The sequence below is a fragment of the Leptidea sinapis genome, chromosome 41, assembly GCF_905404315.1.
Source record: "Leptidea sinapis chromosome 41, ilLepSina1.1, whole genome shotgun sequence".
Lineage (NCBI taxonomy): Eukaryota > Metazoa > Arthropoda > Insecta > Lepidoptera > Pieridae > Leptidea > Leptidea sinapis.
This window is the reverse complement of record NC_066305.1, coordinates 4,214,379-4,241,786: the sequence shown is the minus strand read 5'-3', so window position 1 is coordinate 4,241,786 and position 27,408 is coordinate 4,214,379. Positions and strand designations below refer to the sequence as shown.

The following is a 27,408-nucleotide window of genomic DNA, read 5'->3' as shown; positions in this document are numbered from 1 at the left end:
CATAGCAGAGATAATATGATATCCTAACCATCTGGAGTTTCACTTCTTTTCATATTACAATCATTGAAAGTTCTTAAGGATATTCATATATTATCATATATTCAAAAAAGGTCATAAATTTTCTTGCAATATTATTCTTGATCATTTTAACCAGCGATATGGCAACCGTTCAAATTTCACTACTAACGGCCGTTCCCAATATAGTATCTACAGATAGAGATAAATTACTACCTTCTACTGTCAGTAATTAGCTGTCAAGTCAATAAGTCGTAAGTAGTCGTAACTATCGTTGACTTTTCTGTCCCAAAAAACTTATTGACGGTAACTCAGCTTATACGTACACGCTGTCTGTCATTGGGAAGACGTATAGCTTACCAGCGATAGAAGTTTTTATGGAAATTGCTATTCACGCGTCCCAATATAAGGCGATAAGAATGACTTATCGGGTATATTACGACAGCTTCAGATTATTGACAGCTAATTACTAACAGTAGAAGGTAGTAATTTATCTCTAGCTGTAGATAGTTATATTATGTAGGTAGTTGTATTCCATTAAAAACAAGACTCAATTAGATGATTGTGTTTCGGTCTGGTCGTAGCTAATGAAATTACTGGGCAAACGAGACGTCTCAAGTAGACGAGCGCAATTGTGGTGCCGATCAGAATTTTTGGGATGGCCAGGGCGTATATATTACTATCAGATCAACGTCCTGATCGTCTCGTCCCTAATTGTCACAAAAAAAGATGAGATTGCTATATCTTTTACATTTTGAATCGACTTTGACGTCAACGGACGCAAACATTTAGTTTACCGTTTTTATTACTTTTTGATTGGTATTTCGTGTCTTGTTGCATCTTTAAGTATGTTGAATACAATCGAACAGAATCTAAAAATTATGGTTATCTCTTGTAGTGTTACAAATTATTTGAAATGTCTATGCCTTAAAATAAAATCCTACAAAAATGTAAACATTATCACAAAAACCGGAGAGCCCCATAGTCCTGCAAGTAATGATAATCTATTTTTTTTAATTTAATGGAACACTGGGGTAAGATAAATATCCTCATATTAAAAATACCAGTGAGTTTCTTTGTAACGCTTCCGATCATTATAAAATTTTGTACAGAAATTGTTAGGGATATATACACAAAAACCTATTTAATAATCAGATTCGGCCTAGAGTTAAAAGTGACGAGTTCCAATAACAAAATAACAGCTTTTTACTACTGGATATGAATATTTAGATGGAGCCTTTATCACAATATCAGCTTTTAAATGTTTCTCTGTCTGTCTCTTGCGATTTTGGCGGTAGTTAGGAAGACGACAAGCTAAAAGCTACAAATATAAACAAGTTTATCACGCATAAAAAATCTCCGATGGTGAAGTCGCGGGTTGGTTAATTGTTGTAATTAAACCGTTGTGAGTTTATCTAGCATTTTTTGAATTAACTTGAGTCACGTTCGAGTTAAGAGTTCAATCGTGTTCAGACACGTGCCTCAATCAGTACGCTTCATATCACGTGCAATTAAATTTGTGTTCATTATCTGAACAAAAACAAAGCATTGTTCGTTGCTGTCAAACAAATCAAAAGATGGTAATTATTAATGGTCCATGAACGTGAGATGTGCATGTAGAGATAATAAATAATATAATATTTAATTTAATGTATTAAGATAAGATATCGAATAATACAATAAGTGACATAAAATGCGGATTGTTCTGCCTCGGTTTGTGTGAAATGTCCTCAATGATCGAAATAAAAAAGCTCTATTCAAATTTTCTTAGCCTAATGAAATATAGTAGGCAAATAATGTTAGCAAAAACCGAATCGAAGGACTTGTGGCTGTAATCGCGACGGCCGCCTTCTTGAAGAAATCTACTGAAAATCAGAGTTGGGTTGTACAAAACACTGCAAACACCACCTTATTATGTTGATATAGAATAAGCCTTACTTTAATTTTTTCTTTGGTTCTTGATGTATTTTTGTTTTAATTAGATTAGGCATGTATATTATATTTGTAATTATTTAGATAAGTTTTTCATATTATTTGTTATTAAATTTTGTAATGTAATGTTTACACATAACTGCTTCACGGCAGAAATAGGCGCCGTTGTGGTACCTATAATCTATCCAGCATCCTATGCAAAGGAGTGTCCCACTGGTGCAAAATAGCCTCCCACTGGTTGGGCGGTCTTGGCTTAACATCAGTATAGGTAATTCCATCTGTCAAATAAGTATAAAAATGAAATCAAAGATTATGCTAAGCTTACACTAATTTTTACGTAAGTGATTCATTGAGAGAAAAGTTTGGTGAAATAAATATTATGACAGTACACTGCCAGTACATATACGAGAGATCCAATACGCTCATAAAAATATTAGCCAATTTAAAAAGAATAGTGATATATACAGTGTCAATACTCGAAATAAACATAAACTCGCAATTCCATTTACTAGGCTCCGTAAAATTGCTAAATCTTTTAAAGTGGATTGTGTTATATCTTATAATTAACTCCCAAATGAAATTAAAATATTACCTATTAAAAAATTTAAATGTGTCATAAAAAATAAATTAATATCTAAGGTCTATTATAATGTGAAAAATTATTTGAATGATAAAGATAGTTGGAATTAATGTTCTAAATTTTGTTAATGAATATTGTTATACTCATTTGAATGCTATTGTAACTTTTGTACTTCATCCTGACTTGCACTAAATAACTTATAAAGTTTTACAGTGAATAAAGATTTTTTGACTTTGACTTTGAAGTCTAAGCAAAGTATAAGTACGCTCTATAGATCTCAGCGTAAGCTTGTAACTTGTCCAGGTAGACTAGAGAATGCTGTACAACGTAGGAAGCCGATACCAATTAATAAGTTTTAGAGATTTTAATCGCTCTGAGTCACAAATTTCACACATAAATTTGTAATCGATTAGAGTCGGTTTAACTACGACTTATTTTTTGGTATATATGTTTCGAAGATTAAAATTGAAGTCAATACTTTGAAACAGACACTATAAAAGAGGATATTTGGTTGTAGAAAACAAGTGGACATAGAAGTAGTCCGCTGGAAGTAGAGTTCATAGTTCGATTTGATATAGGTGTTTTGGATAAATTATTATTAGGGTGCTGAATGAGACTGTAGTGTCACAATCAGCGAAGTAACGCTCAAGTAGTAGTTGTTGTAATGTCGGCTCAAGTTGGCTATATTTGGCTTATGACGATATGGAACTTTGAAGAAAATATTGTTATATCTATATTTGCATGAATATTTATTAAATATTGTTAATTTTTAGAGTGCCGGCCGGCAAGGCAGGGTTATATAAAATAAAACCTATGGTCGCTCAGAGCGTTATGCTCGGAGTTTCCTTCGAGATCAATTCAGAAATATGGAGATCCGTAAGTGTGTGTGGAGAGGAGAGTGGAGAGGGCACACAGTTCGAAGGACAGATTGCCGTTGGGGCAATAAAGGCCTCAAATGGCGACCACGTAACGGAAGACGTAGTGTTGCTATGCCCACGATCAGCAGACATCAGACAGTCGGCATGCACAAGATAGACTGATGATCCGGTCAAGATCGCCGTAATTAGTTGGTTGAGGGTAGCGCAGGACCAATAATGATTATTTTATTATTATTTTTTATTTATAATCAGTGTTGGTAGCGACCACTTTCGGACCAATCGAAGCTTCTTCATCAGGGTGAGTGTAGTAAGTGATAGACAGGGCGCGACCGCATACTTGAATGCGTTCAAAAGATAACTGAATTACAAGATTCAATTCAAATGAACCGTGAGTGAAACCGATATGAATAAATAGAGTAATATCTCACGTGCGCTAGTATACTTTATTATCTACTAGCTGATAATAAGCAAATTTGGAATTGAAGATTATCTCATGTCCTAAAACGGTTCCCGTTTTAGCTCCGGTTTCCAACATATAATATGAATCTTATTTTGTGGAAGATTGCTATGGCCAAATAATCCTACAATCGGTATAGTTATAGCTCATCGACGTGAATTTAAGTTTCTTGTAAATCCCGCGGGAACCATGGATTTTCCGGGATAAAATGTACCCTCTTCGGTTCAATAGCTCCGGCGTAAAAGCATAACAAACAAACTAACATTCACATATTTAATTTTAGTAGGGATTTTGTTTGTCTTTACAGCGTGTGATTTGTGCAAAACTATGTCATATGCGCGCTTCAGTAGTTGCAAATGTTTTTGTGTTGCAGATATAACGTCAAATACTAAGATAGAGATCTCACAGACAGATAACTTGATAATTATAATGACTCGTTGAACAGACGACAACGACAATGCCTTTGTTGTCTTGTAGCTAATTGTTTGAGGAATTTGTATACGAGTTATAAAATCTCGTAAACATGTTACATTTCTTTCATGTTTACTTATTTACTTTTGTTACAATGTAATTGTTTGCAATATTTCATTTTGTTGAGGATTATGTTTATTTTGGTCTTATAAATCTTAATTAATTTTGCATGTTGATGAATTTATTCGTTAAATTGTTGTAGGAACAAATTATTTTTCCTAGTAATTTGTACTAGTGAAATCTCTATTGTATTTATTCAAACTAGTTTTTTTCATTCACACTAAGGACTAACTAGGACTTTTTTTATTTTTGACTTTCAGTGAATCTGAAGTACAATAACTAATTTGTCTGAATATTTATAGACCTTATAAATATTCCAATGCATCAAGTAACGTAAGCACATTGCAATTTGATTACAGACAGTTTGAAATACTGCCACAGATCGCCCTAAGTTGTTACTCTAAGTTGTTAAGGAGTTCCATTGATAATCATTTTCGATTACGACAATAACTTGACCTTAATGACGTTATGTTAGGTGACTCAAATATCCGGAAAGCATAGATTCGGCTGAGAGAGATTTTTATGGTTTGTCATGGATGCCATCGTCAGATCTAGAATCAAATTGCAAGAGGACCTTTATCTTGATCAGACTCTTCGAGCTGAAAAGTCTGATAAAAGTTAAGTAAAAACCCTATTTTATACATTTTTAAACCGCAATTACTTTTGAATGAATAAACAGATTTTGACGCAGTTCTAGACGGTCGGTCGTTTAAAAACTGTTCTGTGATTTATGATCACATCTAGATCACTAGACACATACATACAGATATACGGACAGTCAGGGAAGCTTCCTATGACCTTAAAACATTGAGATCTGATGAAAACTCGATTTTCGAAAAACGGGATATGACCAATAAGTAACCAATTTTTGAAAATTTTCAATTTTCTTAGCGGGAAGTTAAAAATAACGTCGAATTGACCTCCTTTTTGAAGTCGGTTAAAAACTGTTCATAATTTCTTGCATATTGACCACATATACAAGAAAGTGTAGATTTCTACAAAATAGCCTGAATCAGATATGAGGCAAGAATGTTAATGTTTATATTACACCTGTATTTAATTTAGAAAAAATAAGAGATATTTTTTTATATAGTAAGCCTAAATTATCTTTGTATCCAGTTGTTTCGAAACTCCTAATTGATTTACTCTTTATTTAATGGTTTCGATTTTAGATAACAAAACATGTTTGACACGTTTATGATCCGTTTGTGGCTGTTGTCAAAAGAACATGTTAGAATCGTTCACTCCATTTATTTTCTTCCGGTTGTAATAAATTAATTCCGATGTGGTTACGAGTTACCGATTTAAAATGTATACACGATATGTTAAGGCTTTATTGTAATTTACAAGAATATGCGTTATGTACAAATTCTCCAATTCGATTTAGAATATACTAAGCTATAGACAACTTAACTGCTCGATAATGCGTAACCGTGAATTTAAAATTGTGTGTGCGCGTTAGCTAGTTTAATATTCAAAATATTAAGGAACTAATTCCAAGGGTGGCTGATTGTTTACGACTTGTCAATTAAAATCGGTTACAGTAACATATAGATTCGCTTTCTTTTTCTTACTTGCTGTATCGCCATTAGACATTCTTCTCTTACGCATGCTTGTATATCGTAAGCTTAGATCATTTTTACATCTAGATGGAATGTGACAGTTGTGAAAAAGTAGAAAAAAAATTGAGGTTGACAGTTAACCTCTATTTTGAGCAATGCACGCACATTAAAACAAAGTGACATACAAATCGCGAGTGTAAGACGTAGCTTGTCACGCACACTAAAGTAATAAACCTGCCCTGTTTTCATCGATTGTCTAGCAACAAGAGATTCTATCTACGGCCGTTTTCAATAACCTATCTATCCTTAGTTTCACTTACTTGAGGTAGGCAAATCTATCCTTTGATGCATACTTACATTTCAATAGCCTATCGACATAAAGCATTGGACTATAACTATGGATAGATAAGATCTTGTCATAAAACGGTGACGGCAATGTATCCGTAACTAGAGATACGTTCATTCATCTTTCATTAACCCCTCTCGTCATTGTTCGAATTGTCAATATAAACGCTACACCAGACATCCAGACGGCTATTTCTGAGGAGTGAGTCAAGGGATGTGTCATCGTCGTTTCGATCCAACGTTGATCTAACACATTGATATAATAATCAAACTTATAAAGGAAAGTTGTCAGAATAAGTATAAGAATAGAATCAATTACAATCAGCTGAACGTCCTGCTCGTCTCGTCCCGTATTTTCTTTAAAAAAAAGAATTAGAAAAATTTATTCCATGCCACACACATACAAATACAATCTAAATACTTAATATATATTCCTAATCCTAACTTAATTAAATATGCTGTGTGGCAAAAGAAAAAGCCGATGCTCAGCTTGTGCTGTAAACCAATACTGGCTGCAGCGCTGATTTTTAGCATCTAGCCGGTCAACTGTCGGAGTGCCAGTAAACAATAAAATTTAAAAAAAAGGTTATAACACATTAAAACACTTACATGTCTGCCATATATGAAATGTAAAAATAAATTTGCAAATATATATACGTAAAATACTATATATATAGTGAAATAGATGGAACAGATATATATTTATATTAGAGTAGTGTACAGTGTATCTGCGACTAAGTTTGACTCTTGTACTCGGTTTCAAACATGACTGTGTCAAACATTAGTGTAGAAACTCGGTTCCTAGAATTGCATCATTATCCTAGTTTAGTATAACATCGCAACCTCTACGAGTACTAGGTTATAGAAACAATCCAAAAAATATATAGATAACTTCTATATTATGATGTTTTATGTTCATAGTTTTCACAAATTCTATAAACATACTTCAAAATTATTATTTCACACTTATAACTAAATTATGTAAATGTTTATTTTATTCTATTACCCTTGAATATATCATATACCCGCTCGCTAAAATTCTTTGTACATAGCTCTAAGTCTGAAAGGTCTTATAGGCTTTTTGTATGGACAAATAAGATCATAGGTCACCTGATGTTAAACAACAACACAAGAGGAATCAAAGGATATTTACAGCCTTTTAGAAAGGTTATACGTGGTGAGAAGTTCCTTGAAAACCTCACTGTTGAGGAACGCCACACATCGAGATGGTGAAGATAATATCTTAATTTGTAGTGCGTCATGTGACTGTGAGATTCAGTGGCAGGAATCAGGTGTAGCAAATTTAAATGCGGTAGAAGACACTCAAGCACAAAGCACTCGCTCTCCGAAAATTCAAGAAATTCTGCGTTGCGCGTGGTCATTTGAATTTTACTGACAGTAGGGTGCACCAGACCAGAGATAAGTGAGTCCATATGTGGCGGAACCTGAATTTTGTAGAGCACTAGAGTGTGGGGCGGCTTAAAGTATCGACTTGCTATTTTAATGACCCTCAGTGTCTTCAAAGCCTATATGGCGTTTTCTTCGCCCGGAAAAATGGCCATTGCTGAAGATTTTGACTCTCAATATTCGAATACTGCGGAATCAAGCGAAGAGTTATCTAAGAGTACGTTAAATGGGGATTTTTTGGGGTTGAACCAGGTTCATTTGTATCACGACAATCTAATAAGAGGAATCGATAGAAGGTACAATTTCCGGCACTGGTTGACGGTTATCCCAGAGACCTGCATGGCAAGTGTAAGCAACATTTTGCAAAGTTTGTTACACCCACATCGAATTAACCAAAACGATATCAAAATAAAAATCAAATAAGATTTTCCATATATGGTGGGAAAAGTGTTTTACATCATTTTGTTTGGCGTTTACCCTGTAAAGTCTAGACAAGTCGTATGTTTATCATAGTCATTGGCATTTGCGACACAAAAAGCAGGTCTGTAAACCGAATGTCGTAACAGACAGGTTCCGAAATCCACCGGTGCGGTCGCACTATTGCGTTTACCTCGCCACCGGTGTTGCCAAATACAAGACCCGACTAACATGTTTTTGAACGATCAGCTTTTAATCAAGCGAATACAGTTTACTATTCAATAATACATGCACTTATTTTTTTAATTGTACGTAATATTTGTTTGATACATATATTATTATTGAAGCTAGTTATAATAAACGAAACCTACGGTGTGGGACCTTATGAAAATTATTATATAATCTTAAGTGGTCTACACATACATCAGATTCTTAACACAACATGTAGGAGAAGTATTATAACATATTGAGTATTATAACATATATCCTTCGGCTTTTGATGGACACTGCACTTATGTGCTTAGCTTATGCTCTCCTGCTACAAAAGATAATTGTGTTTATAATACGGAAAATCCAAGCAACGCCACAATTGCTTATCAACATAAAATGCGTCGCACAAAGACCCCTCATGATATGAAGTGATAGTTCCCCAGCTATTGTCCACATGTTTATTGTTTGCGTGACGGCCGGTAGAATTCTATTTTGTTCAGGTTTTCAAGAGTACACTCTTGATAAGCTTACGCTGAGTCAGTTACTACATGGATATACCAAAACCCAGAGCTACTTCAACAACAGATGAGCGTCTTACCCGTGTCGTCACTTCTGGTTGTTATTATGTGAAACGCTTTTCACAATAACGCAATTTTTTTTTAAAGCGAAGATGTGACCTTCGCATGTTACTTCTCATTTTGTTGAGATCACAGAGCGTTTCCGGCCACTGGGTGGGTACGCCATAGAAATCTAAATAAGAAAGAAAATGCTGCTATTTTTCGACGTATTCACAGCTGTCACAATCTATGTACTACGTATGTATGTATGTATGTAGCGTACGCAATATCTAAGATTTATATTTATATAGATTGTAACTAATAATTTTAGATTATTTACAAACGATTTCTGAGCAGTTTTATCACAAACATTTAACTTACTTTCATTAACTATAAAAACGCAATGATATTAATTGGGAAGTAATAACAAACTGCTACTGTTAACGTTATGTTAAGCAAACAGTTACCTGATACCAACAACATTTGACCAACATATTGTGTTCCACGCTAAGCCTTTTATTCGTTTAGTAAGGCTTCTTTCTGTTCCCAGTAACATCACCTGGCCTCGGAGCCATAGACCGGATGCAGTTATTTTACATTTGATTAAACACATCTTGGGAATATTTTACAAAATCATCTCGGCACTATTAGGGGATTTCTATAATAGTTAACGGCTTAATATTCTATATTTTTAAGCACAATGAAGAGTTAATTATGTTTTGTTTTATTATTTATTTTAAATATATCCAAAATTGACGTGACGACCCCTATAGCCCAGTGGTCAGTGACCCTGCCTACTGAGCAAGAGGTCCTAGGCGCGAATCCCGGTAGATGTTATCATTTATATTATGATGAATATGAATGTTTGTTTCCGAGTCATGGATGTTTATATGTATGATTAAGTAAGTATGTTGTATTAAATATATCTTTGTCTTGCACCCATATCTATGCCTAGTTTAGGGCAAGATAATTTGTGTGTGTCAGTATACAGTAAAAAAAAATGGAAAGTCGTTTTCTCCTATGGTTATACTGCGAAACCTGACCAATCGGAATATTTCTTATACCAATGGTACATCTAATGAGATGTAACGTGTTTCGGAGAAGAGTTTTGTATTGTTTTATTATGTTGGTGATTACTTATCCGTAATCTTATAAAATATCTTTGTGACTAAGAGTTACCTATATATTCACAATACAAATAATTCAGTAAATGACATTTCATTTGATATTACAATTCATACAATGAGCGGACGCGGGGAGCTTAATTTAGACGGCAAAATAAATTTTGCAGGTTTAGCACTTGTGTTATCGAAGTAATGATTCTATTTAATTTAAGATTTGTTAAAAATTCACTAAGTTTATTGTAGCATTCGTGTAAATTAATCTTTCAAGCAATAAAAATATCAGGGAACAATTATTAAATTAATATCTATGACAGTAAAAATTTCAAATTCTAAGTTGCTTTAGAGTGAGTTATTTTAGACAACATAATATCTTGTATGTTCACACTTGTGAATACAAATGATTTAAGGTCTGTTAAATCAGGAAGAGTGTAATACTATGTCCATGGGGCAGGATGGGGAACCACCACATTCATGCTAGCTATGAGTTCAGGAAGTGGTATCCCTCAGACGTCGGAAATCCCCTTCAACATCATATATCATAATACTGGCTCGAACAACTTATACATATATGTAGGAGAATTATAATATAAAAGTAATATGGCCTGTATGATTATATTCTACTCTGTGTATTGGGCTGAACTGGAACTGATGGCATTCGTCTTCAAGGTAGCGCCCGCGCCGGTTGTGCGCACTGATGGACTTAAAACAACATGGAGGATACCAACACCGTGACGCCCGATTTTTAAATCCAAATGAATCTCCGAGATATAAATCTAAATGTGAGACTAATGCTTCTGTTTATTAGCAGATTCTTAATTAATATTTCCGCTGTATATACAAATCTACATTGTATAAGTCTACACAGTCCAATTTTCCAGGAACTTTCTTCTACGTACAACCAAGCTGTGAATTTGATTGTCCGGAGTATATGGGACGAAACGACATGGGTGCCTTCAAAAAAAGAGCGTACACCTAAAGACTGGCAATGCTCCTGTGATTCCTCTGGTGTTGTAATAGAATTATGGCGGCGGTGATTATTAACATCAGATGACCCGTACGCTTGTTTGTCCTCCATCCTTAAAAAATCCTTAAAGAAAATCCTTCCTTTATTTATTATTTATTAAAACTCTTTTTGTTTGTAGACAAAGTTTATTATTAGATTTTAGATTTTATTCATATCACCAGACTTACTAGCCACGAAATACTAAATGTGAAGAAAATATGTATTCGCTCCGGCAGCGGAAGGAATATTGCGTGAACATATTGTTATGCGTGTGCGCATAGCTTAGCGATATATTTCACGCACGGTGGCATGTGGCGGCTGAGGTTTGACTGTTTGAACGTGCCCAGACATTTTGTTAATCAATATTTACCTTTCCATAAATCCTAAATCTCTATATATATTCATATATTTCATAATTTAAACGTCTAGACGACAGTCAGGCCAAGTTTATTACCTTAGTGTGCATGAAGCTACGTCTTACGTTACTCGCGGTGCGTATAACATTTTATTTAAGTGGTCCTGCGTTGCTGGAAATAGAGGTTAGCAGTTTACCGCTATTTTTTTCGACGCGTTCACAGATGTCACAGTATTTCTAGATACATAAATTATCTAGGATTCGTATATTATGGTTATCATAACAACACACACTGCAGTGTGCTCAAACATGTGATAAGTACTCAAGAATGAAACGAGAATCTTACAACTAGAATAAAACATGTGAACAGAATGAAAATCTATATCAAAAATATATTTTAAGGCTAATTAAATAATGTAACGCTTACAAATAGTTGCATCTACGAGTTCAAATACCGTTATTATATACAAGAAACGGGTAAATATTATGCAACATAATTGCACTAATTATGAAAACAAATGAATATTACAAAAAGATTAGTTTAGTGAGTCACCTACTTATATAGCGTTACATTTCTTGTTACGTTAAGTATTCGTTCGTGTTATATAATATTACGAATAAAATGTGAATGAAATTTAAATATCGTTTGCTGTTCTGAAATAACAACTGTTATACCATTAACACATGGTCAAATATGATTTATTTACGGCCGTTTTCAATAACCTATCTATCCTTAGTTTAACTTATTTGCTCTCACTATTAAATGACAAGATCCATAGTTATGTCCAATATAGTTATGGTCCAATGCTATCTATCTATAGGTTATTGAAATGTAAGTAAGCGTAAAAGAATAGATTTGTCTACCTCAAGTAAGTTAAACTAAGGATAGATAGGTTATTGAAAGCGGCCGTTAATCAACTTGAATATCATATTTAAATAAAAAAAAATTAAAGGATTATAGAAAGTAATAAAGAAATTTACAAGTAATTTAAATTTATACCAAAAAACCAAAGTAAAAATTTTGTTAGTTATTTTTATTTATTTATAATTTTTTTTAAACATAATATATTGCAACAACACTTGAAGCTACATCATTTCGTAACGAGGCTTTGACATGGGGAGAAGAACTGATAAGAAACTCCCAGCCCATCTTGTAAAAAGTATAACAATATTAAATACGTCTTCTAAACCTTAAGTATTATATTTGGATGATGATTTTATTTTGAAATTTATTAAGAATATAAATACAATCGAAAATAAAACAATTTAATTATTTGTTACTGTCGATGAATTCTTTGGCAAACAAATAAATAACAACCCATTGTCCACTCCTTAACGTATGACGCTCGAGAGTTTTGGGTCAGTTTGGTACCTCACGGGGCGTTGCACTCGGACCACAAAGTCAGTGTAAACATATTTTGGAAATTTTATGGAATGTACCTTTCCGCCGAGGGTATGTTTATCTGAATAAGTTGACATGTTTAAGCCTTAAACCATTTATATAAGACTATGACAGCTGGGAAAACGTCGAATAAAATTGGGTTCAGAGTTAACCTCTATATTGAGCAATGCACACATAGAAACACATAGTGTCATACAAATCGCGAGTGTAAGACGTAGCTTGTCACGCTCACTAAAGTATTAAACCTGGCCTTTTTTATCGGTTGTCTAACAGCAAGAGACTCTGTCTAGACGTATAAATTATCTATGTTTTAAGTCTTCCGGACTTTTATAGTTTTTGATTGCGTCTTATCAAAGAAGATAGAAACTCACTAGAACGGTTGGCTCAGTTTGTAAGAGCGCTCGGACAGAAGCTGAGAGGTGCGGGTTCGAGCGCCGCATCGATCATTAATTTTGGTAACAAGTTTTATAAGTTATGTGATAACATTTTTGCGTAATTCATATTGGTGTCATTTTCAACACCATGGCTGCAAGTCCCACGATATATATATTGTTATAATAATTTATACACATGGGTGTCAGTCATCCCGCAAGGAATTAGCATACCACGCTCGCCCAATTGATCGCTAAAATGAAAAATCATCTAAAGTCAATATTTTGTAGCATTGGCACAGATTATGTATGAATCAGGGAACGCATATAAAACAGGATATTTATGTATGTATTGCTAAGCTTAAGCTGTTATATCTAGGCCCTAATTTAATTAAATTTATTAGACTTACAATAGACAGTAATGTATAAAAATATGTGTAAACCTGTTCTTGAACATTTAAGGATAAAACAAAAAATGCTTTCGTGTTCTGCATTGACGTCAATGATTTTTTATGAAAGCCTTCCTTTATGCCTCATCTTTTATAAGATTTAACATGCTTATAGAACTTGACATTACCATTAAAAGTAACTAGTTTTTATTATAGGTAATTGTGTGACAGTTTGATTAACAGTCCGGCAGAGTGAGTAAAATGTTAAATTTAACGTGCGATATTGTAAAGCCACGGTCATAATTTACCTAACGGGATATCCAACATGCTGTCTGTTTATAACTCATGTTATATATTTGTTATGTTGGAAGTGCAATGACATCCTTGTTTATGTGTTAACTTATTTAGATAGTTAATAAAAATTTACTAACGCATTTTAAACTGTATTAAATAAATAACCAGAATATTATTTATAGTAATTTGAAGTACACAAACTTGTTTTCCATTTTCCATTCAACAATGAAGGAATGAATTATCGACCTCATCTTTATATGATAATTTACGGCCGTTCTCGATATACTATCTACAGATATATATAAGTTACTACCTTCTACTGTCAGTAATTAGCTATCAATAATCTGATAATGATAATCGTCGTATATTGGGACTCGTGAATTACAATTTCCATATGAACTTCTATCGCTGGCAAGCTAAACGTTCTCCCATTGACAGACAGCATGTACAGATTAGGTGAGTTACCGTCAAGTAAGTAAGTTTATTGGGACAATAAAGTCATCGATAGTTACGATTTTTTATCTCAAGACCACAATCGGAGATAGACTGAATATTGGGAGCGGACGTTATACGTCGAGATAGACCCTCTTGCTGTAAAGTAACACAAAACAACAGGCCTAGAAATATAAATATTAAAAATTCTCAAAATTGATACCTTCAGAATTCTTTTTGATGTCATTTCTAATATACTAGATACTACGACCGCTTAGACCATCTAAAATTTACTGATAAAAAACCGGTAGAAGATTTACCTAAACCTACCAATGTTAGTAAGTCTGAACTTTTAAAGCCTTTCTAAAAAATAATTTAAAATAAGTGGATTGCAAGTTATTTAAAATAATCAAATTAAAGTTTTGTGGCATTAACCTACATGATTCATAAATTTCTCGCGTTATAGCATTAACCTTAAAAACTCGGTTTTGTAAATCAATCTTTTCGACCGTTAACTGATCTAATGTTGAGTAGGATTAACCTTCATTTTATTATATGCCAATGAATTCTGCGTAAATAAATAGAAATACTACCGTTCGCGGATTACAGCCATGTTGACCTTGTTTTTTTTTTTTAAATTGGAAATAACAGCTCTTATTATGGATATGAAATCAAATCGTAGAACAAGCCTCGCGGCTGCAAGTTATAAGGAAGCCTTAACAGCGTTTTATACTTTTCCATAAATAAAAGTTATTATTCAATCCGACCATTCGAGAACTTTAGTTGATCTTCGATCGTGAAGTAAAATGAATATATGAATGTATTTGCCAAATACGACATGAGATGACGAAGACCTACTCATTTGGATATTACCTAGTCGAGAATTGTTTTTATGACGGTAAGGGATGAGTCGAGCAGGATGTTCAGCTGATGGTAATGTAGCCATTACAATGCAGTGCTGCTCAGGGTTCTTGAAAAACCCAAAAATTCTGAGCGGCACTATAATTGCGCTCGTCACCTTGAAATATAAGATGTTAAGTCTAATTTGCCCAGTAATCTCATTAGCTATGGCGCCCTTCAGAACGAAACACAGTAATGTTTACACATTACTGCTTCACGGCAGAAAAAGGCGCCATTGTGGTACTCATAATCTAGCCGGCATCCTGTGCAAAGGAGCCTCCCACTGGTAAATGCCGTCAGTTCCCTCTTACGACACCCTTAGATTAGACTTTTAATTCGTTAAGAATAAATACATTAATTTAATATGAATATAAGCGACTTGTGGGAGGCTCAAAAAGTGTGTATCAAAAAAAATTCTAAAGGAATCAATTTTGAGAAAATAAATGCCATTTATGCCTTTTAACGCACAACTCGACTCAATGGCCATTGTCATCTTATAGTAGACTAGCTGACCCGGCAAACGTTGTTTTGCCATAGAAAGTATAATTCACGCGATAGTTTTATAAGCAATAAAATATTGCCTATATTATAGCCTGTACATCATTTTGTTCTATTGTCAATAGTTTTTGCAGCGCACGCAAAAATAGGTTTTCGATTTTACACCCTGTGTTACAAAATAGCAATTGTATTACGGATCCCTAATTTTGAAAAAAAAAAACATAGCCTATAGCCTTCCTCGATAAATGGACTACCCAACACTGAAAGAATCATTCAAATCGGACCAGTAGTACCAGAGATTAGCGCGTTCATACAAACAAACAAACACTGCAGCTTTATAATATTAGTATAGATAAGTTGTATGTCTTACTTTTTAGGGGATTAGGAGAACTACATACGTATGACTCATAGTAAGTGATCACCGCTGCAGCGTATCACAAGAGTGATGCCGGCATTTTGGGTACTTATACCCTTATTTTAAAAGTTACCCAAATCATATTAGTCGCCCTTTCGTTACTAATGTATACCACATTATATATATATATATATATTTATCGTGGAAAGTACAGGGTGAATGGCCGAAATTATATTATTTCCGCTTCGTGTCCTCTTACTTAGTCTTATCATAAAAGATTAAGCTTTAAAGTAATTAAGACATTCAATCTAAGTTTCGTTTTATGTTATAGGAAGGGATTATGCTAATGGAGAGAATAAAAAAAACAAAAAAAAAAACTAAGGGATTAATTAATTATCTTAAAGAATCATATACCTTAGATTCTTTAAAGTGGTATAAATTACATTTATACCCGGATTAACAATATGTGGATGTAAATAACGTCTTAATTAAGAATAATGATGAATTAACTATCGATTGACTTTGTTTTTACTTCTAAATTACTTACATCTAGACTAATAGCTGTCATTAAGACGACCTTATTTAGGTAATGTCTGCGAGAATCCATCTAACCTTAGAGTATTTACCGCAAAGGACGCGTATTGTATAACCTCGCACGTAATATTGGAACGTAAGGAATTTACGGTTATTTTCTGTTTCTGGCTAATCTCTGAGTTTATCTATCAAACAACACATTACTTGAGGTTGATTTTTGATTCGAAAATGGTTAATAGAATAATACCGCCAAGTGAGCATTCAAATTCAAAACAGTATATGAAATAATTTACCTTTTAAACGTCAAAAATTACCACCCTCTGTAATATTTATGCCCCAGACCTGTGAGGGCGCTAAAAACTAAGAGGGCTTCTACCTTATTATAATATTTCGATGCAATAAAAATGATTTAAATAGCCTGAGCGTGGACGCTCCATTCCTAATCTGTGGAATCATAAAGAAAGTCATTTATGTTATAGTAACCATTATCACACAAACATCTTTTAACATTTTTTTTAAATTTCGTAATACATTTGTTTTGAACAACTTCTGCGATCATGTTGTACAGACACATCGCCTCACAAAAGATATACTAAGGCATGACAAGTTTAAGTTTTTTTCCTGGTGTCAACATTATGATTACCACAGTACAAACATAACATTATCATGAATATATTGAGAGGCAACAGTTAAAATGTTAATTTATAAATTTTCCTCTTAATGATTATTTAGGTCCCCTGCTCTATTGTACCCTTAACTTACACTGTGTCAAAGTCAAATAAATTTATTCAATTAGGCTTAAACTAAGCGCTTCACTACAAATATTTCTTTTAAATTACTGAATTTACCATAATTTTGTAAAAAGTTGAGCTTGTGAGAAGAACATTCAAAAAACTCAACTCTTTTCAATCAAATAGAGTATTTAAATTGAAACCGCATAATTCTTATTGTTCACCAATGCCGCCTTCGGTTGTTAAATATTCTATGCGAATGAAACGATTGTATTATATGGATTTTGACCTTACCAATGTTGTTAGCACGCTTCATGTTACGTGATCTAATACACGCTCACTTCATATAATATTATTTCTATTGCGATATTGATAATAATGTATAACTAACACAGATATAACAAAGTAGTATAACAACAATTTCTCCACTAAAATTCCTATGAATTCCTAACGCAATTCCTAATTCCTTCAGGCATTATCTATAAATAAATTTAAATGTTTTATAAAAAAATGGCTCGGTCGTAAATCCTATTACTCCACTGCTGAATATCTAAATGATCGGACAGCTTGGGACTAGATTGTGATTATTTTATAGCGATAGAAATGACTGTACAATATTGTATATTTTTATTGAAAAGAGCGCAAAAAAAGAATGCTGGGAGAGTTTCTTGCGCCGCTTCTTCCCTCTCAGAGCGCCATTTGTTTCCGAAGCGGTATTAGTATCTAGCAGTTATTAGAAATGACATCAAAAAGAATTCTAAAGGAATCAATTTTGAGATAAAATAAATGCCTTTTAATTAATTAAGTACTTGTTATTATCGAAGATTTTTTTCCCGTGGAAGGAATGTGTATCAATTACAGTAATTGAATTACATCTTGTGAGGCAACATACATTTTAAATGTAAATATTACAAAAGCGTATAGTAATATATTAAATAATTTTGACTTCTTATTATTGGAAAGAAGTTCCTTATGGAATGATGAGGAGGTACCCTAATCGGGAAAAATCGTCCGGAACGTAAGATTATTATTATTTATATATAAATAATTGTTACGTTTATACTTGTCAAGTAACACTTATTGACATTCGACACATTTCTGACAAATTACATTGATTCTTTTTTTATATTATTCCGGCTGTTAATTCTGTATAGGACAAAGAATACTTTCCTACTTATATCATTTATACGTCTAGATTATAGGTTCTCAACGTGGGCGATAACACCCCCTTGTGGGCGTTTGAGACTTTCGGGGGGGCAGTAGAAGACCCAGAGAAAATTAGGGGCATTGAAATGGCGCAGATGAGGCGTGGGTAGATTAAAAAATATAGTCTAAAAAGGCAAAAAAATACACGAAAATACTCTAGAAAAAACATATTCTCAAAGTGGGCGGTGAGCAAAATAAAGTTGAGAAACTATGGTCTAGATAGAGCCTCTTGCTGTTAGGCAAACAGGCCAGGTTTATTACTTTAGTGTGCATGACAGCTAGGTCTTACACTCGCAATACATCAGTTAGTTCGTTGTAGTGTGCGTGCGTTGCTGAAAATAAAGGCTAACGGTTTGCCGCTATTTTTTTCGACGTGTTCACAGCTGTCACAGTCTTTCTCAACAAATTTACTTTGATATAATAAATTGTAGGAATAGTAATGTGTAATACGACGAGAAACAAATTTAAGTCGGCACGTATAAATGGTCGTCCTAATACTGCAAAAAATAAATACATCTATTAATTTTTTTTAATGTGTGACCCTCTTTCTCAAAGTCGTCAATTAATCAATATTTTAATCTCTTAAGAGCTATGTAAAATATTTAAGATGAAGAAATCATGTTTAACAGTTACATCGGCCAGAATATAAGAGAAATGAGCATTACAGAATTAAGAACTTTTTTCTATATTCATAAACACACACACTAGTACATAATTATTATTGTGTATCAGATTTTTCCCTGACTCAGTTGAATCCATATTTCTCACCAAAAACTTTACACACTGTCCGTGAACTGGCACATACCCTCTAGAACTCGTAGCGATGACTGATGTTGACTTGACCTTCTTCATCAAAGAGGTTTTCACGAACAATGATATCCTTTCACCTTAGATCCTTTACACGTCTAACAAATCGTGAGTGTAAGACGTAGCTTGTCACGAACACAAAATTTATAAATCTGGCCTGTTTTCATCGGTTGTATAGCAGCAGGAGGCTCTATCTAGACATATAAATTATCTAAGTCTATCAAGACCTTGCAAAACTTGACTTTCCTACTAATGAAAACAAGATCATTTGAGGACAATTGGACAGGCTAGACTGCCTTTAAGATTGGTGTGGTGGTAAAAGATCTGCCAAAAAAAACGTGATAAGAATAGAGAGGTCCTTTTGATAGTGATAAATTTGTTTCCTAAGAGGATTGAACAGAACAAAATAACTCCAATTGCATGAAAAGGTTGAATGTGAGGGTCCTCTTTCTAAGGCCTTTATTAAATTAAATCATTAAAATAAAAGTGAAGAGAAAGAAGGGAAAACTTGACCATTAACGTTGTGCATTTTTGAATATTTTGGAAAGGTTAGGGAATAATTTCGCACGAATTGCTTTATTAATCAGTATAAAAGTACTCGCACTTATGTTGTATATAAACACAATATTCATTGATTGCGCTATCGTACACAAAAATGACAATTTTTTATATAAAAAAAAAATTACACTCCAGAACTATTACAATTATCTTACATTAAAAAGTTTGTCTCTCAGAACGATCAACTTTCATCCATAATTTCAACGACTGTCTTACGAATTTTCGATCAGTTCACGTGTCCTGACGCGAGTATAACATTTTATTACCATCCCAAGAAAAGTGCTCAACGCCGCTAAAGAAGTTTTCATTTCAATAAAAAATATTATAATCACAGAAAAATAACTACCCACGTACCTATGTGCTTCTCGGTTGTGACCATTTGGGTAAAATCTGTGTCACAAGGATGTCTCATATAATGCTAATATTATAAGTAATACGTGTTTCAAAACTCAGCTACGCATACGGAAATGTATATTTGTAAACAAGAAGAAATTATATATGCCATTTTATAGACTCCTTAGACGGACAGCAATTACGTCAGGCGTTATTGAATTTTGTGTGCGAGAATATTTAAAAGAACAAAAGGTTAAATCATTGTTTTATCCACAGGGTTTTTCCGTGTTTCTGGCATATAATATTATGTAGTTTTAACAATTTAAAATTTCACATGTGTAAATTGCTGACGAAATTTATGAGAGTGCGAGATTTATTTTAGACACAGAGATCAATATAGGTAAAAAAGGTTGCATTCATTTAACTCCAATATACCTACACTAAATTTTCAGCAGTATATACGATATGAACTTTTATATTTTAGCAGACTAACTCGATTATACGTCATAGCAGTTGCACCGAAAATATTGTATTTGCAAAATATCTAGTACCGTTTTTTTTTATGGAATTGGAGGACAAACGAGCGTACGGGTCACCTGGTGTTAAGTGATCACCGCAGCCCACATTCTCTTGCAACACCAGAGGAATCACAAGAGCGTTACCGGCCTGTAAGGAAGGTGTACGAGCTTTTTTTTGAAGGTACCCATGTCGTTTCGTCCCGGAAACACCGCACAAGGAAGATTCAATTTATAGAATATAGCTGACTATAAATGAGGAGATCTGTGGGAGAACCAAAGTCAGTACTGCTCAAAGCTGACTACTACTCGGTGATAGTACTATTCCTACCAAACAAGTCTCTACGCCTTATGGTTCCAGAGATACCGTGATGATATGTGGAAGTCCATTATACATATATTACTTAGATAATTTATATGTCTGTATATTGCTGTTAGACAACCATAAAAAGCCAGGAATATTAGTTTAGTGTGCCTGACAAACTACGTCTTACACTCGCGATTTGTACGACACTTTGTGTTTGTGTGCGTGAATTGCTCAAAATAGAGGTCGGTTCTAAACTCAATTTCTGTCGACTGTCTATCTCTAGATAAATATACGTATAAATAATTTAAGATGAGTTATATAGCTAGATACCGTTTTGAATTATTAGAACCGTAATTCTTAAATCATTGTGAAGTTGAAACGAATAAGGAAATAAGACAACAATTTTTTCGATACACATGACTTCTAAACGCGATTTTATCGCACTTTTGTCCCACTTTTTCAATCGTTTGACGTCAGACACACTAACTATATAATATGTTATGAAGCTGATATCAGAAAGTGTATTATTGAGGTCTTGAATTTAGAAACCGGTCATTGACGTAGGTTACGATCCTTGGTGGTGTTGGTAATCTCTTTAATAAATCTTTAACTAACGCTCAACAAAGTAACAAAATTAACATTTCATTATAATATACTAGCTGACCCGACAGACGTTTTTCTGTAGAAAAAAATACTGTTTTATGGGAACTTGAACAATAATATTTCAATACATCAAGAATTATTTCGTAAAAATGCTCCCTGTTGTTATAATGAAATTGTTTCACAGTGGAACTGTCAAACGGTGTGTCACTAAATTCTCTCATAGAAGTATGTCCATACAAAACAAATATTGAAAAAAAATAATATGGGTCGAATCGAAATAAAAACTATCCTATCTCTCAAGTTGAACTAAGCTGCACTCCATGAAGTAATCCCCATTAAAATACGTTCATTAGTTTAGGAGTCCATCGCGGACAAACAACGTGTCACGTAATTTAAGTATATTAGGATTTACAGACATTAAATTTATCACTTTATCAATATAAATAAACAAAATTAAATTTAAACACATTTGGTTTTCTGGAAAAGGTACATGAAGTAATAAAAATAAAATAATAATTGTTTTATAATTCTCATCAACTAAAATTTAAAGCAAAAAGTCTAATCAAACTAGTTAATAAATTGCGGAATATTTTTCTCGAAAAATGAAATTGTATTAAGAATAACTGCATAATTACACAAATAAAAAATATCCATCATAATATTGAATCTTATCTTATCGTTCTTTTATATGAGTTGTAAATTATTGCATTTATATTATAATATCGTAATAGACGACCATAACATTGGAATGATCGTAAAATACCGCAAGCGCTTAAATATTTATAAAAATATATTATTTTCGTGTGTTTTTTTCAATACAAACACACCGTTTATGCATTTTAAATATAGCGTATGATTCTAATGTTCTGTCGTCGTATGTTTTATTTATACAGTCTGTAGTAGTCATAATATTATCCCATATTATGTACTTTTTTACAGTAGCAGCAAAGGTATAGACAACTTTGAGTCTCACTCGAGGCTTTCATACTGAGCAAAATACTTGAATAAAGACGCTGATACATATTCGCAAAGGTAATAAAGTAACGCATTTGTAACAACAAATAACTTTTTATGTTGAAGTTGTGAAGTGAGATCTTGTTATTCGTCAAATCCAGGTCAACCGACAGAGTATATAAGTTTTGATTTCGGTGCGAAGAATCGATATAGTAGAATTAACCGGCTATTTATTTTGATTGGCAACGAACGCCGAAGTAATTCTATAAACGTTACTGTTTTGTAACAACATATAACGATTACGCCATTTTATCTTTTAATTGTGCAATGACATCTTATTATTTGTTAAATTGTTTTTTTTTTCTGCAAATATGTAGTTAACATAGCAGAATTGAACCGCCATTTTTTATTGCCAACATACGACGAAGTAATTCCGCGGTTCTGCTTCGTAACAACAAATAACTATGATCCCTGTTTATTTTTCAGTCTAAAGTGACATCTTGTAATTGTTACATTCAGACCAGCGGAAAGGTCTGTATATGTTTTGTTTTATCTGAAAAAAAGTAAATATAGTAGAATTAAACCGCATTTTTTTATTGCCAACGAACAATGAAGTAATTCTATTTACGCTTCTGCTTTGTGACAACAACTAACTATGATCCCTGTTTATTTTTCAGTCTAAAGTGACATCTTGTAATTGTTACATTCAGACCAGCGGAAAGGTCTGTATATGTTTTGTTTTATCTGCAAATAGTAAATATAGTAGAATTAAACCGCATTTTTTTTATTGCCAACGAACAATGAAGTAATTCTATAAAAGTGTTCTGTTTTTTAATAAAAACCACGCCGGCCATTTTAGTGTAGATAGTCTCAAGTATTGCGAACACGCTCGATTCGAAAGCAGAGAGCATTGCAAATGATAAGTACCTTTAATATCACGCAACTGCTGACGACCTATAAGGGTATTGTGAAAAAACTTAATAAATTGTTGGTACAAATTGTTGTTACAAAACACTCAAACAAGCTATTGTTTGTGGTACATAATTAACACAAAATTATAATATTTAAATTAACCTGTCGATATCGTAATTTGGAGCCATTAATGAATGAATATGAAAATAGTATTTTATCTAAAATAGAAAGTATTGTTATGCATTTAAGTTACGACATACTCCAAGTATTGCACATAATGCCTTCTTTCGTCTTGTTATATGAGAATATATTAAAATATGTATGTAAGTATGCATGCACTACACAAATTAAATTTGAAAACAAAATTTATGAACTATGTGGGACTCGAACCCGCGAACTTTCGCGTTCCGTGTGAGCGCTCCTTCCACTGAGCCTACCGTTCGAGTGACGTATCGTTGATAATTATGATGAATGATTGTGGCTTCATCTACGGAATCCACTTTACAGTTGATAACCTGCTCAACCTTAGTAATTAATTTGTGTAATTAATCCCAGAAGTGAGGGCTATCCCTTTAAAAAATAGCAAATTGTTTATGTAGACACTATTGATATACTGAATTAGTAATATTGAAAAATTGAGTTTTTTTTAAAAAAAAAGGAAAGCACTGGGCATGTATGAAACGAATAATGAATGTAAGGTGAGGTTTGTAAGGATAGAAGCAAGTGGCGTTCTGTTGTCTATGACTATTCCGAAGGGAAACAGGCGTGAGTGTAGATTTTTCAAACAAAAAATTTTGTTATTTATACTTAATTGAGTTTTTCAAATGTTACTTTGAACTGTTTATACTAACAATTTTAACTATTTATATTACAATTAGGATAAATAATCTTTTCTTCATTTTTTGTCTTGTTTGTGTTTATTTTTCTTTCATATTTCTTTTAGAATCATTTTCTTATGTAGCTCTGCTAATCCAATAACTTTTACGTCAAATAGCATTACGTTGTGGAAATATATATTATTTTTTTAAGCATACTCAAAGTTAATTATTCCAACGGTGTAATGAATAAATTGTGTAACGCCGACTTCTGTATTAGTAATTTTTGTGCCTAGTTAGAATATTAGAATAGAGTTATTATTTACTTTATTTGCATAGTATATTCTACTTTGTCATATTATCTTTGTCAACTTCAAAGAATATAATTGCTTGACTTGGCTCGACTTGAATAGGTGAGTAAATTGTCAATTTTATGTGTTCTTTTGTTACTATTTATAACGATGAATACTGTTTGGATCCACTATACATAGAAGATTCTCGATGACGCTATGAGGGAAATGATTAGCTCATACATAACTACTTTGTACGACAATACTGTCTGGTACCAAACATAAAGATAACTTGCTTTATAACATTACGTAAAGATTGGCCCTGACCTTTTATCATTAGGTACTGAATTTTATCTTATTACTACCATTGTTCGCGTCAAATTATTTAACTAACAGTACTTCGTAATGCCAGATAAATTATATCAGCTGGTCGTCAGACTTAGATTTCAGTGAAAGTTATCATTATTAGTAACCATAAGTATCCAAATGTTATGATCTGGATAATGTGGCATTATTAGAATTTGGCGAGTCAACATCTCCTGAGGACACCTAATGGACGAATCTTAGTGGAATAAACACTCAAAAAACCTCACTATCTTCGGCTGTTATTATTTATTTTATCATTGCACCTAAATAATTATTAAAATGGCAAAAACACACGTCTAATCAGTAGTGAGTAGTTTCAGACGTGCTGAGGCCGTTTATCAGAGTGAGCGGGATGACTTCATGCCAAGACCTAGACTTCGTGTATCAAACTATTGCAAGAAAAAAAAAGATTTTATAAGATTTTGGGTTCAAAATTTGAATTAAGAAATCTGAATCTGAAGAATTATTGTTTTAAGTACTTTATTTTGTGAAAAATAAAACAGTTTTGAATTCATTAATATAATTCATAACCAGTGGACCTTTAAATTGGTATAAATATAATTAATAATTACACACACACTCACACACTTACACACACACACACACACACACACAATTAATTGTAAATTGTAAAATTTGGTTTTTAATCTTTTCTGTTTATTTCTATATTGTTTACTAAATAAAATGTATCTGCTAAGGAAGTTGCGAGATATTCCCAATACAAGTGTCCTAAGACAACTTTCTGGGAAGTCTCAACCGCTAAAAAATATATGTAATCTTTGAAATGAACGAAATTTAAATTAAATTTATTAAGTATTACATTAGTACTTCTTATACGTATAATATATAAGTTTGATAGTTACTGCAAAAGCGTAACTAAAATGTTAACTCATAATAAATGCCCACGCAAAAATCTAATGACTCAAGCAACATTAGCGGAAATATGAATAAGTAAAGTAAACTTTCCACGATATGATGTAGGTTTTCGTTAAATTTAACCCGGTTTCATAGAAATTGTGACTAACAACTCCATTTACAGTAATATTGTAACAATAAATTTAAAAGGAAGAGACGTACAATTATTCTTCTCTTGCCAAATGACTCATGATGTTTTTATGACAATAAGGGACAAGACTAGCATGACGTTCAGCTGATAGTAATTGATACGCCCTGCCCATTACAATACAGTACTGCTCGGGATTCTTGAAAAACCCAACAACTCTGAGCGGCACTGCAATTGGGCTGGTCACCTTTAGACATAAGATGTTCAGTCTCATTTGCCCAGTAATTTCACTAGCTACGGCGCCCTTCAAACCGAAACACAATAATACTTACACAATACTGCTTCACGGCAGAAATAGGCACCGTTGTGGTACCCATAATCTAGCCGGCATCGTGTGCAAAGGACCCTTCCACTGGTAAAATTTGTGATACTGAAGAAGTTTTAAGCAAAGAAGACAAGTTCTTAACGAGTAAGAAATAGATAAAAAATATAAGGCGCAAATCGCATTATGAGCAATAAATAGAGGTATATCCTCCTTAAACGCTGTATTTTTACAACACACGTTCAAAATATACAAACTTCTGTCTTTGTTGTAGTCAAAATAACACAAATATGTTTCATCATAACAGTAGGTACTTTCATTCTTCTAAAACGCTGCCATTTCTCATATAATTCTATTTTAAGTCATTATTTTCGAGATGGATGGAAAAATAAATTGTATAACAATAAATCTTATTGTAGAGATAATTTAAACCGGTACTGATATTATTGTAAAATTAATAACAGCCATTTTATTAAGCCATTCAAACTATTAGCTTAATTATTTATGTTACGGTAATAATACTTAGACATATTTCTGCTTACTGGTGTTATGTACTATTAGCATTCAGACATTAAGATTACGTATTAGTTTTGGAACAATGTAAATTTGTAGAGTTTAATATTTTTAAAATAAGGTTTTTCGTACAACCTTATAGAACTTTAAAAGACAATAGTGAGATTTGTTTATGATGACTTCTATGAAGCCGGCATTGTGAAAGTACTTTGTAATTACTATAAGGGTCAGTTACAAGAATTACTTAATCTGCTTACCTGAATATGGTTAATAACATTGTTTTAAGCAAAGGTAATTAGCTAATCACTTAGGCTGAATTTATGTTAAATGTTTTTAGTTGTTTAAGAAACGTCTATAAGTTTTTTTTTTGTGTTTTTAATTTAAAAAGATTATCCAAAACTAGGCATATTGTGAACTTTTTTCATTTGTATAGGTACATAGAGCTGCATTAGTTAATTTTTCTTTGTAGTTTTAGACACCAAGAAATCTGTAAAATTCTTATTTTATTACTTTCGTATACGAATTATGTCAGGTGAATAACATAACGAAAGTTAAACTAAGCATGTTGCGCATTTAAGTAAAAGTAAGTAAGTACCTAATCAACAAAATTTATCGGGATTTTGAA

At 32.9% G+C, this 27,408-nt stretch overlaps 2 protein-coding genes across 6 annotated transcripts in view; one reads left to right on the top strand and one right to left on the bottom strand.

Annotated features, from left to right (window-relative positions):
• LOC126976576 (adenylate cyclase type 2) overlaps positions 1–27,408 on the top strand; it is a 196,809-nt gene that overhangs the window by 112,284 nt on the left and 57,117 nt on the right. The window lies entirely within an intron of this gene.
• Positions 1–27,408, bottom strand: part of LOC126976624 (probable E3 ubiquitin-protein ligase sinah) — a 63,458-nt gene that overhangs the window by 35,067 nt on the left and 983 nt on the right. The window lies entirely within an intron of this gene.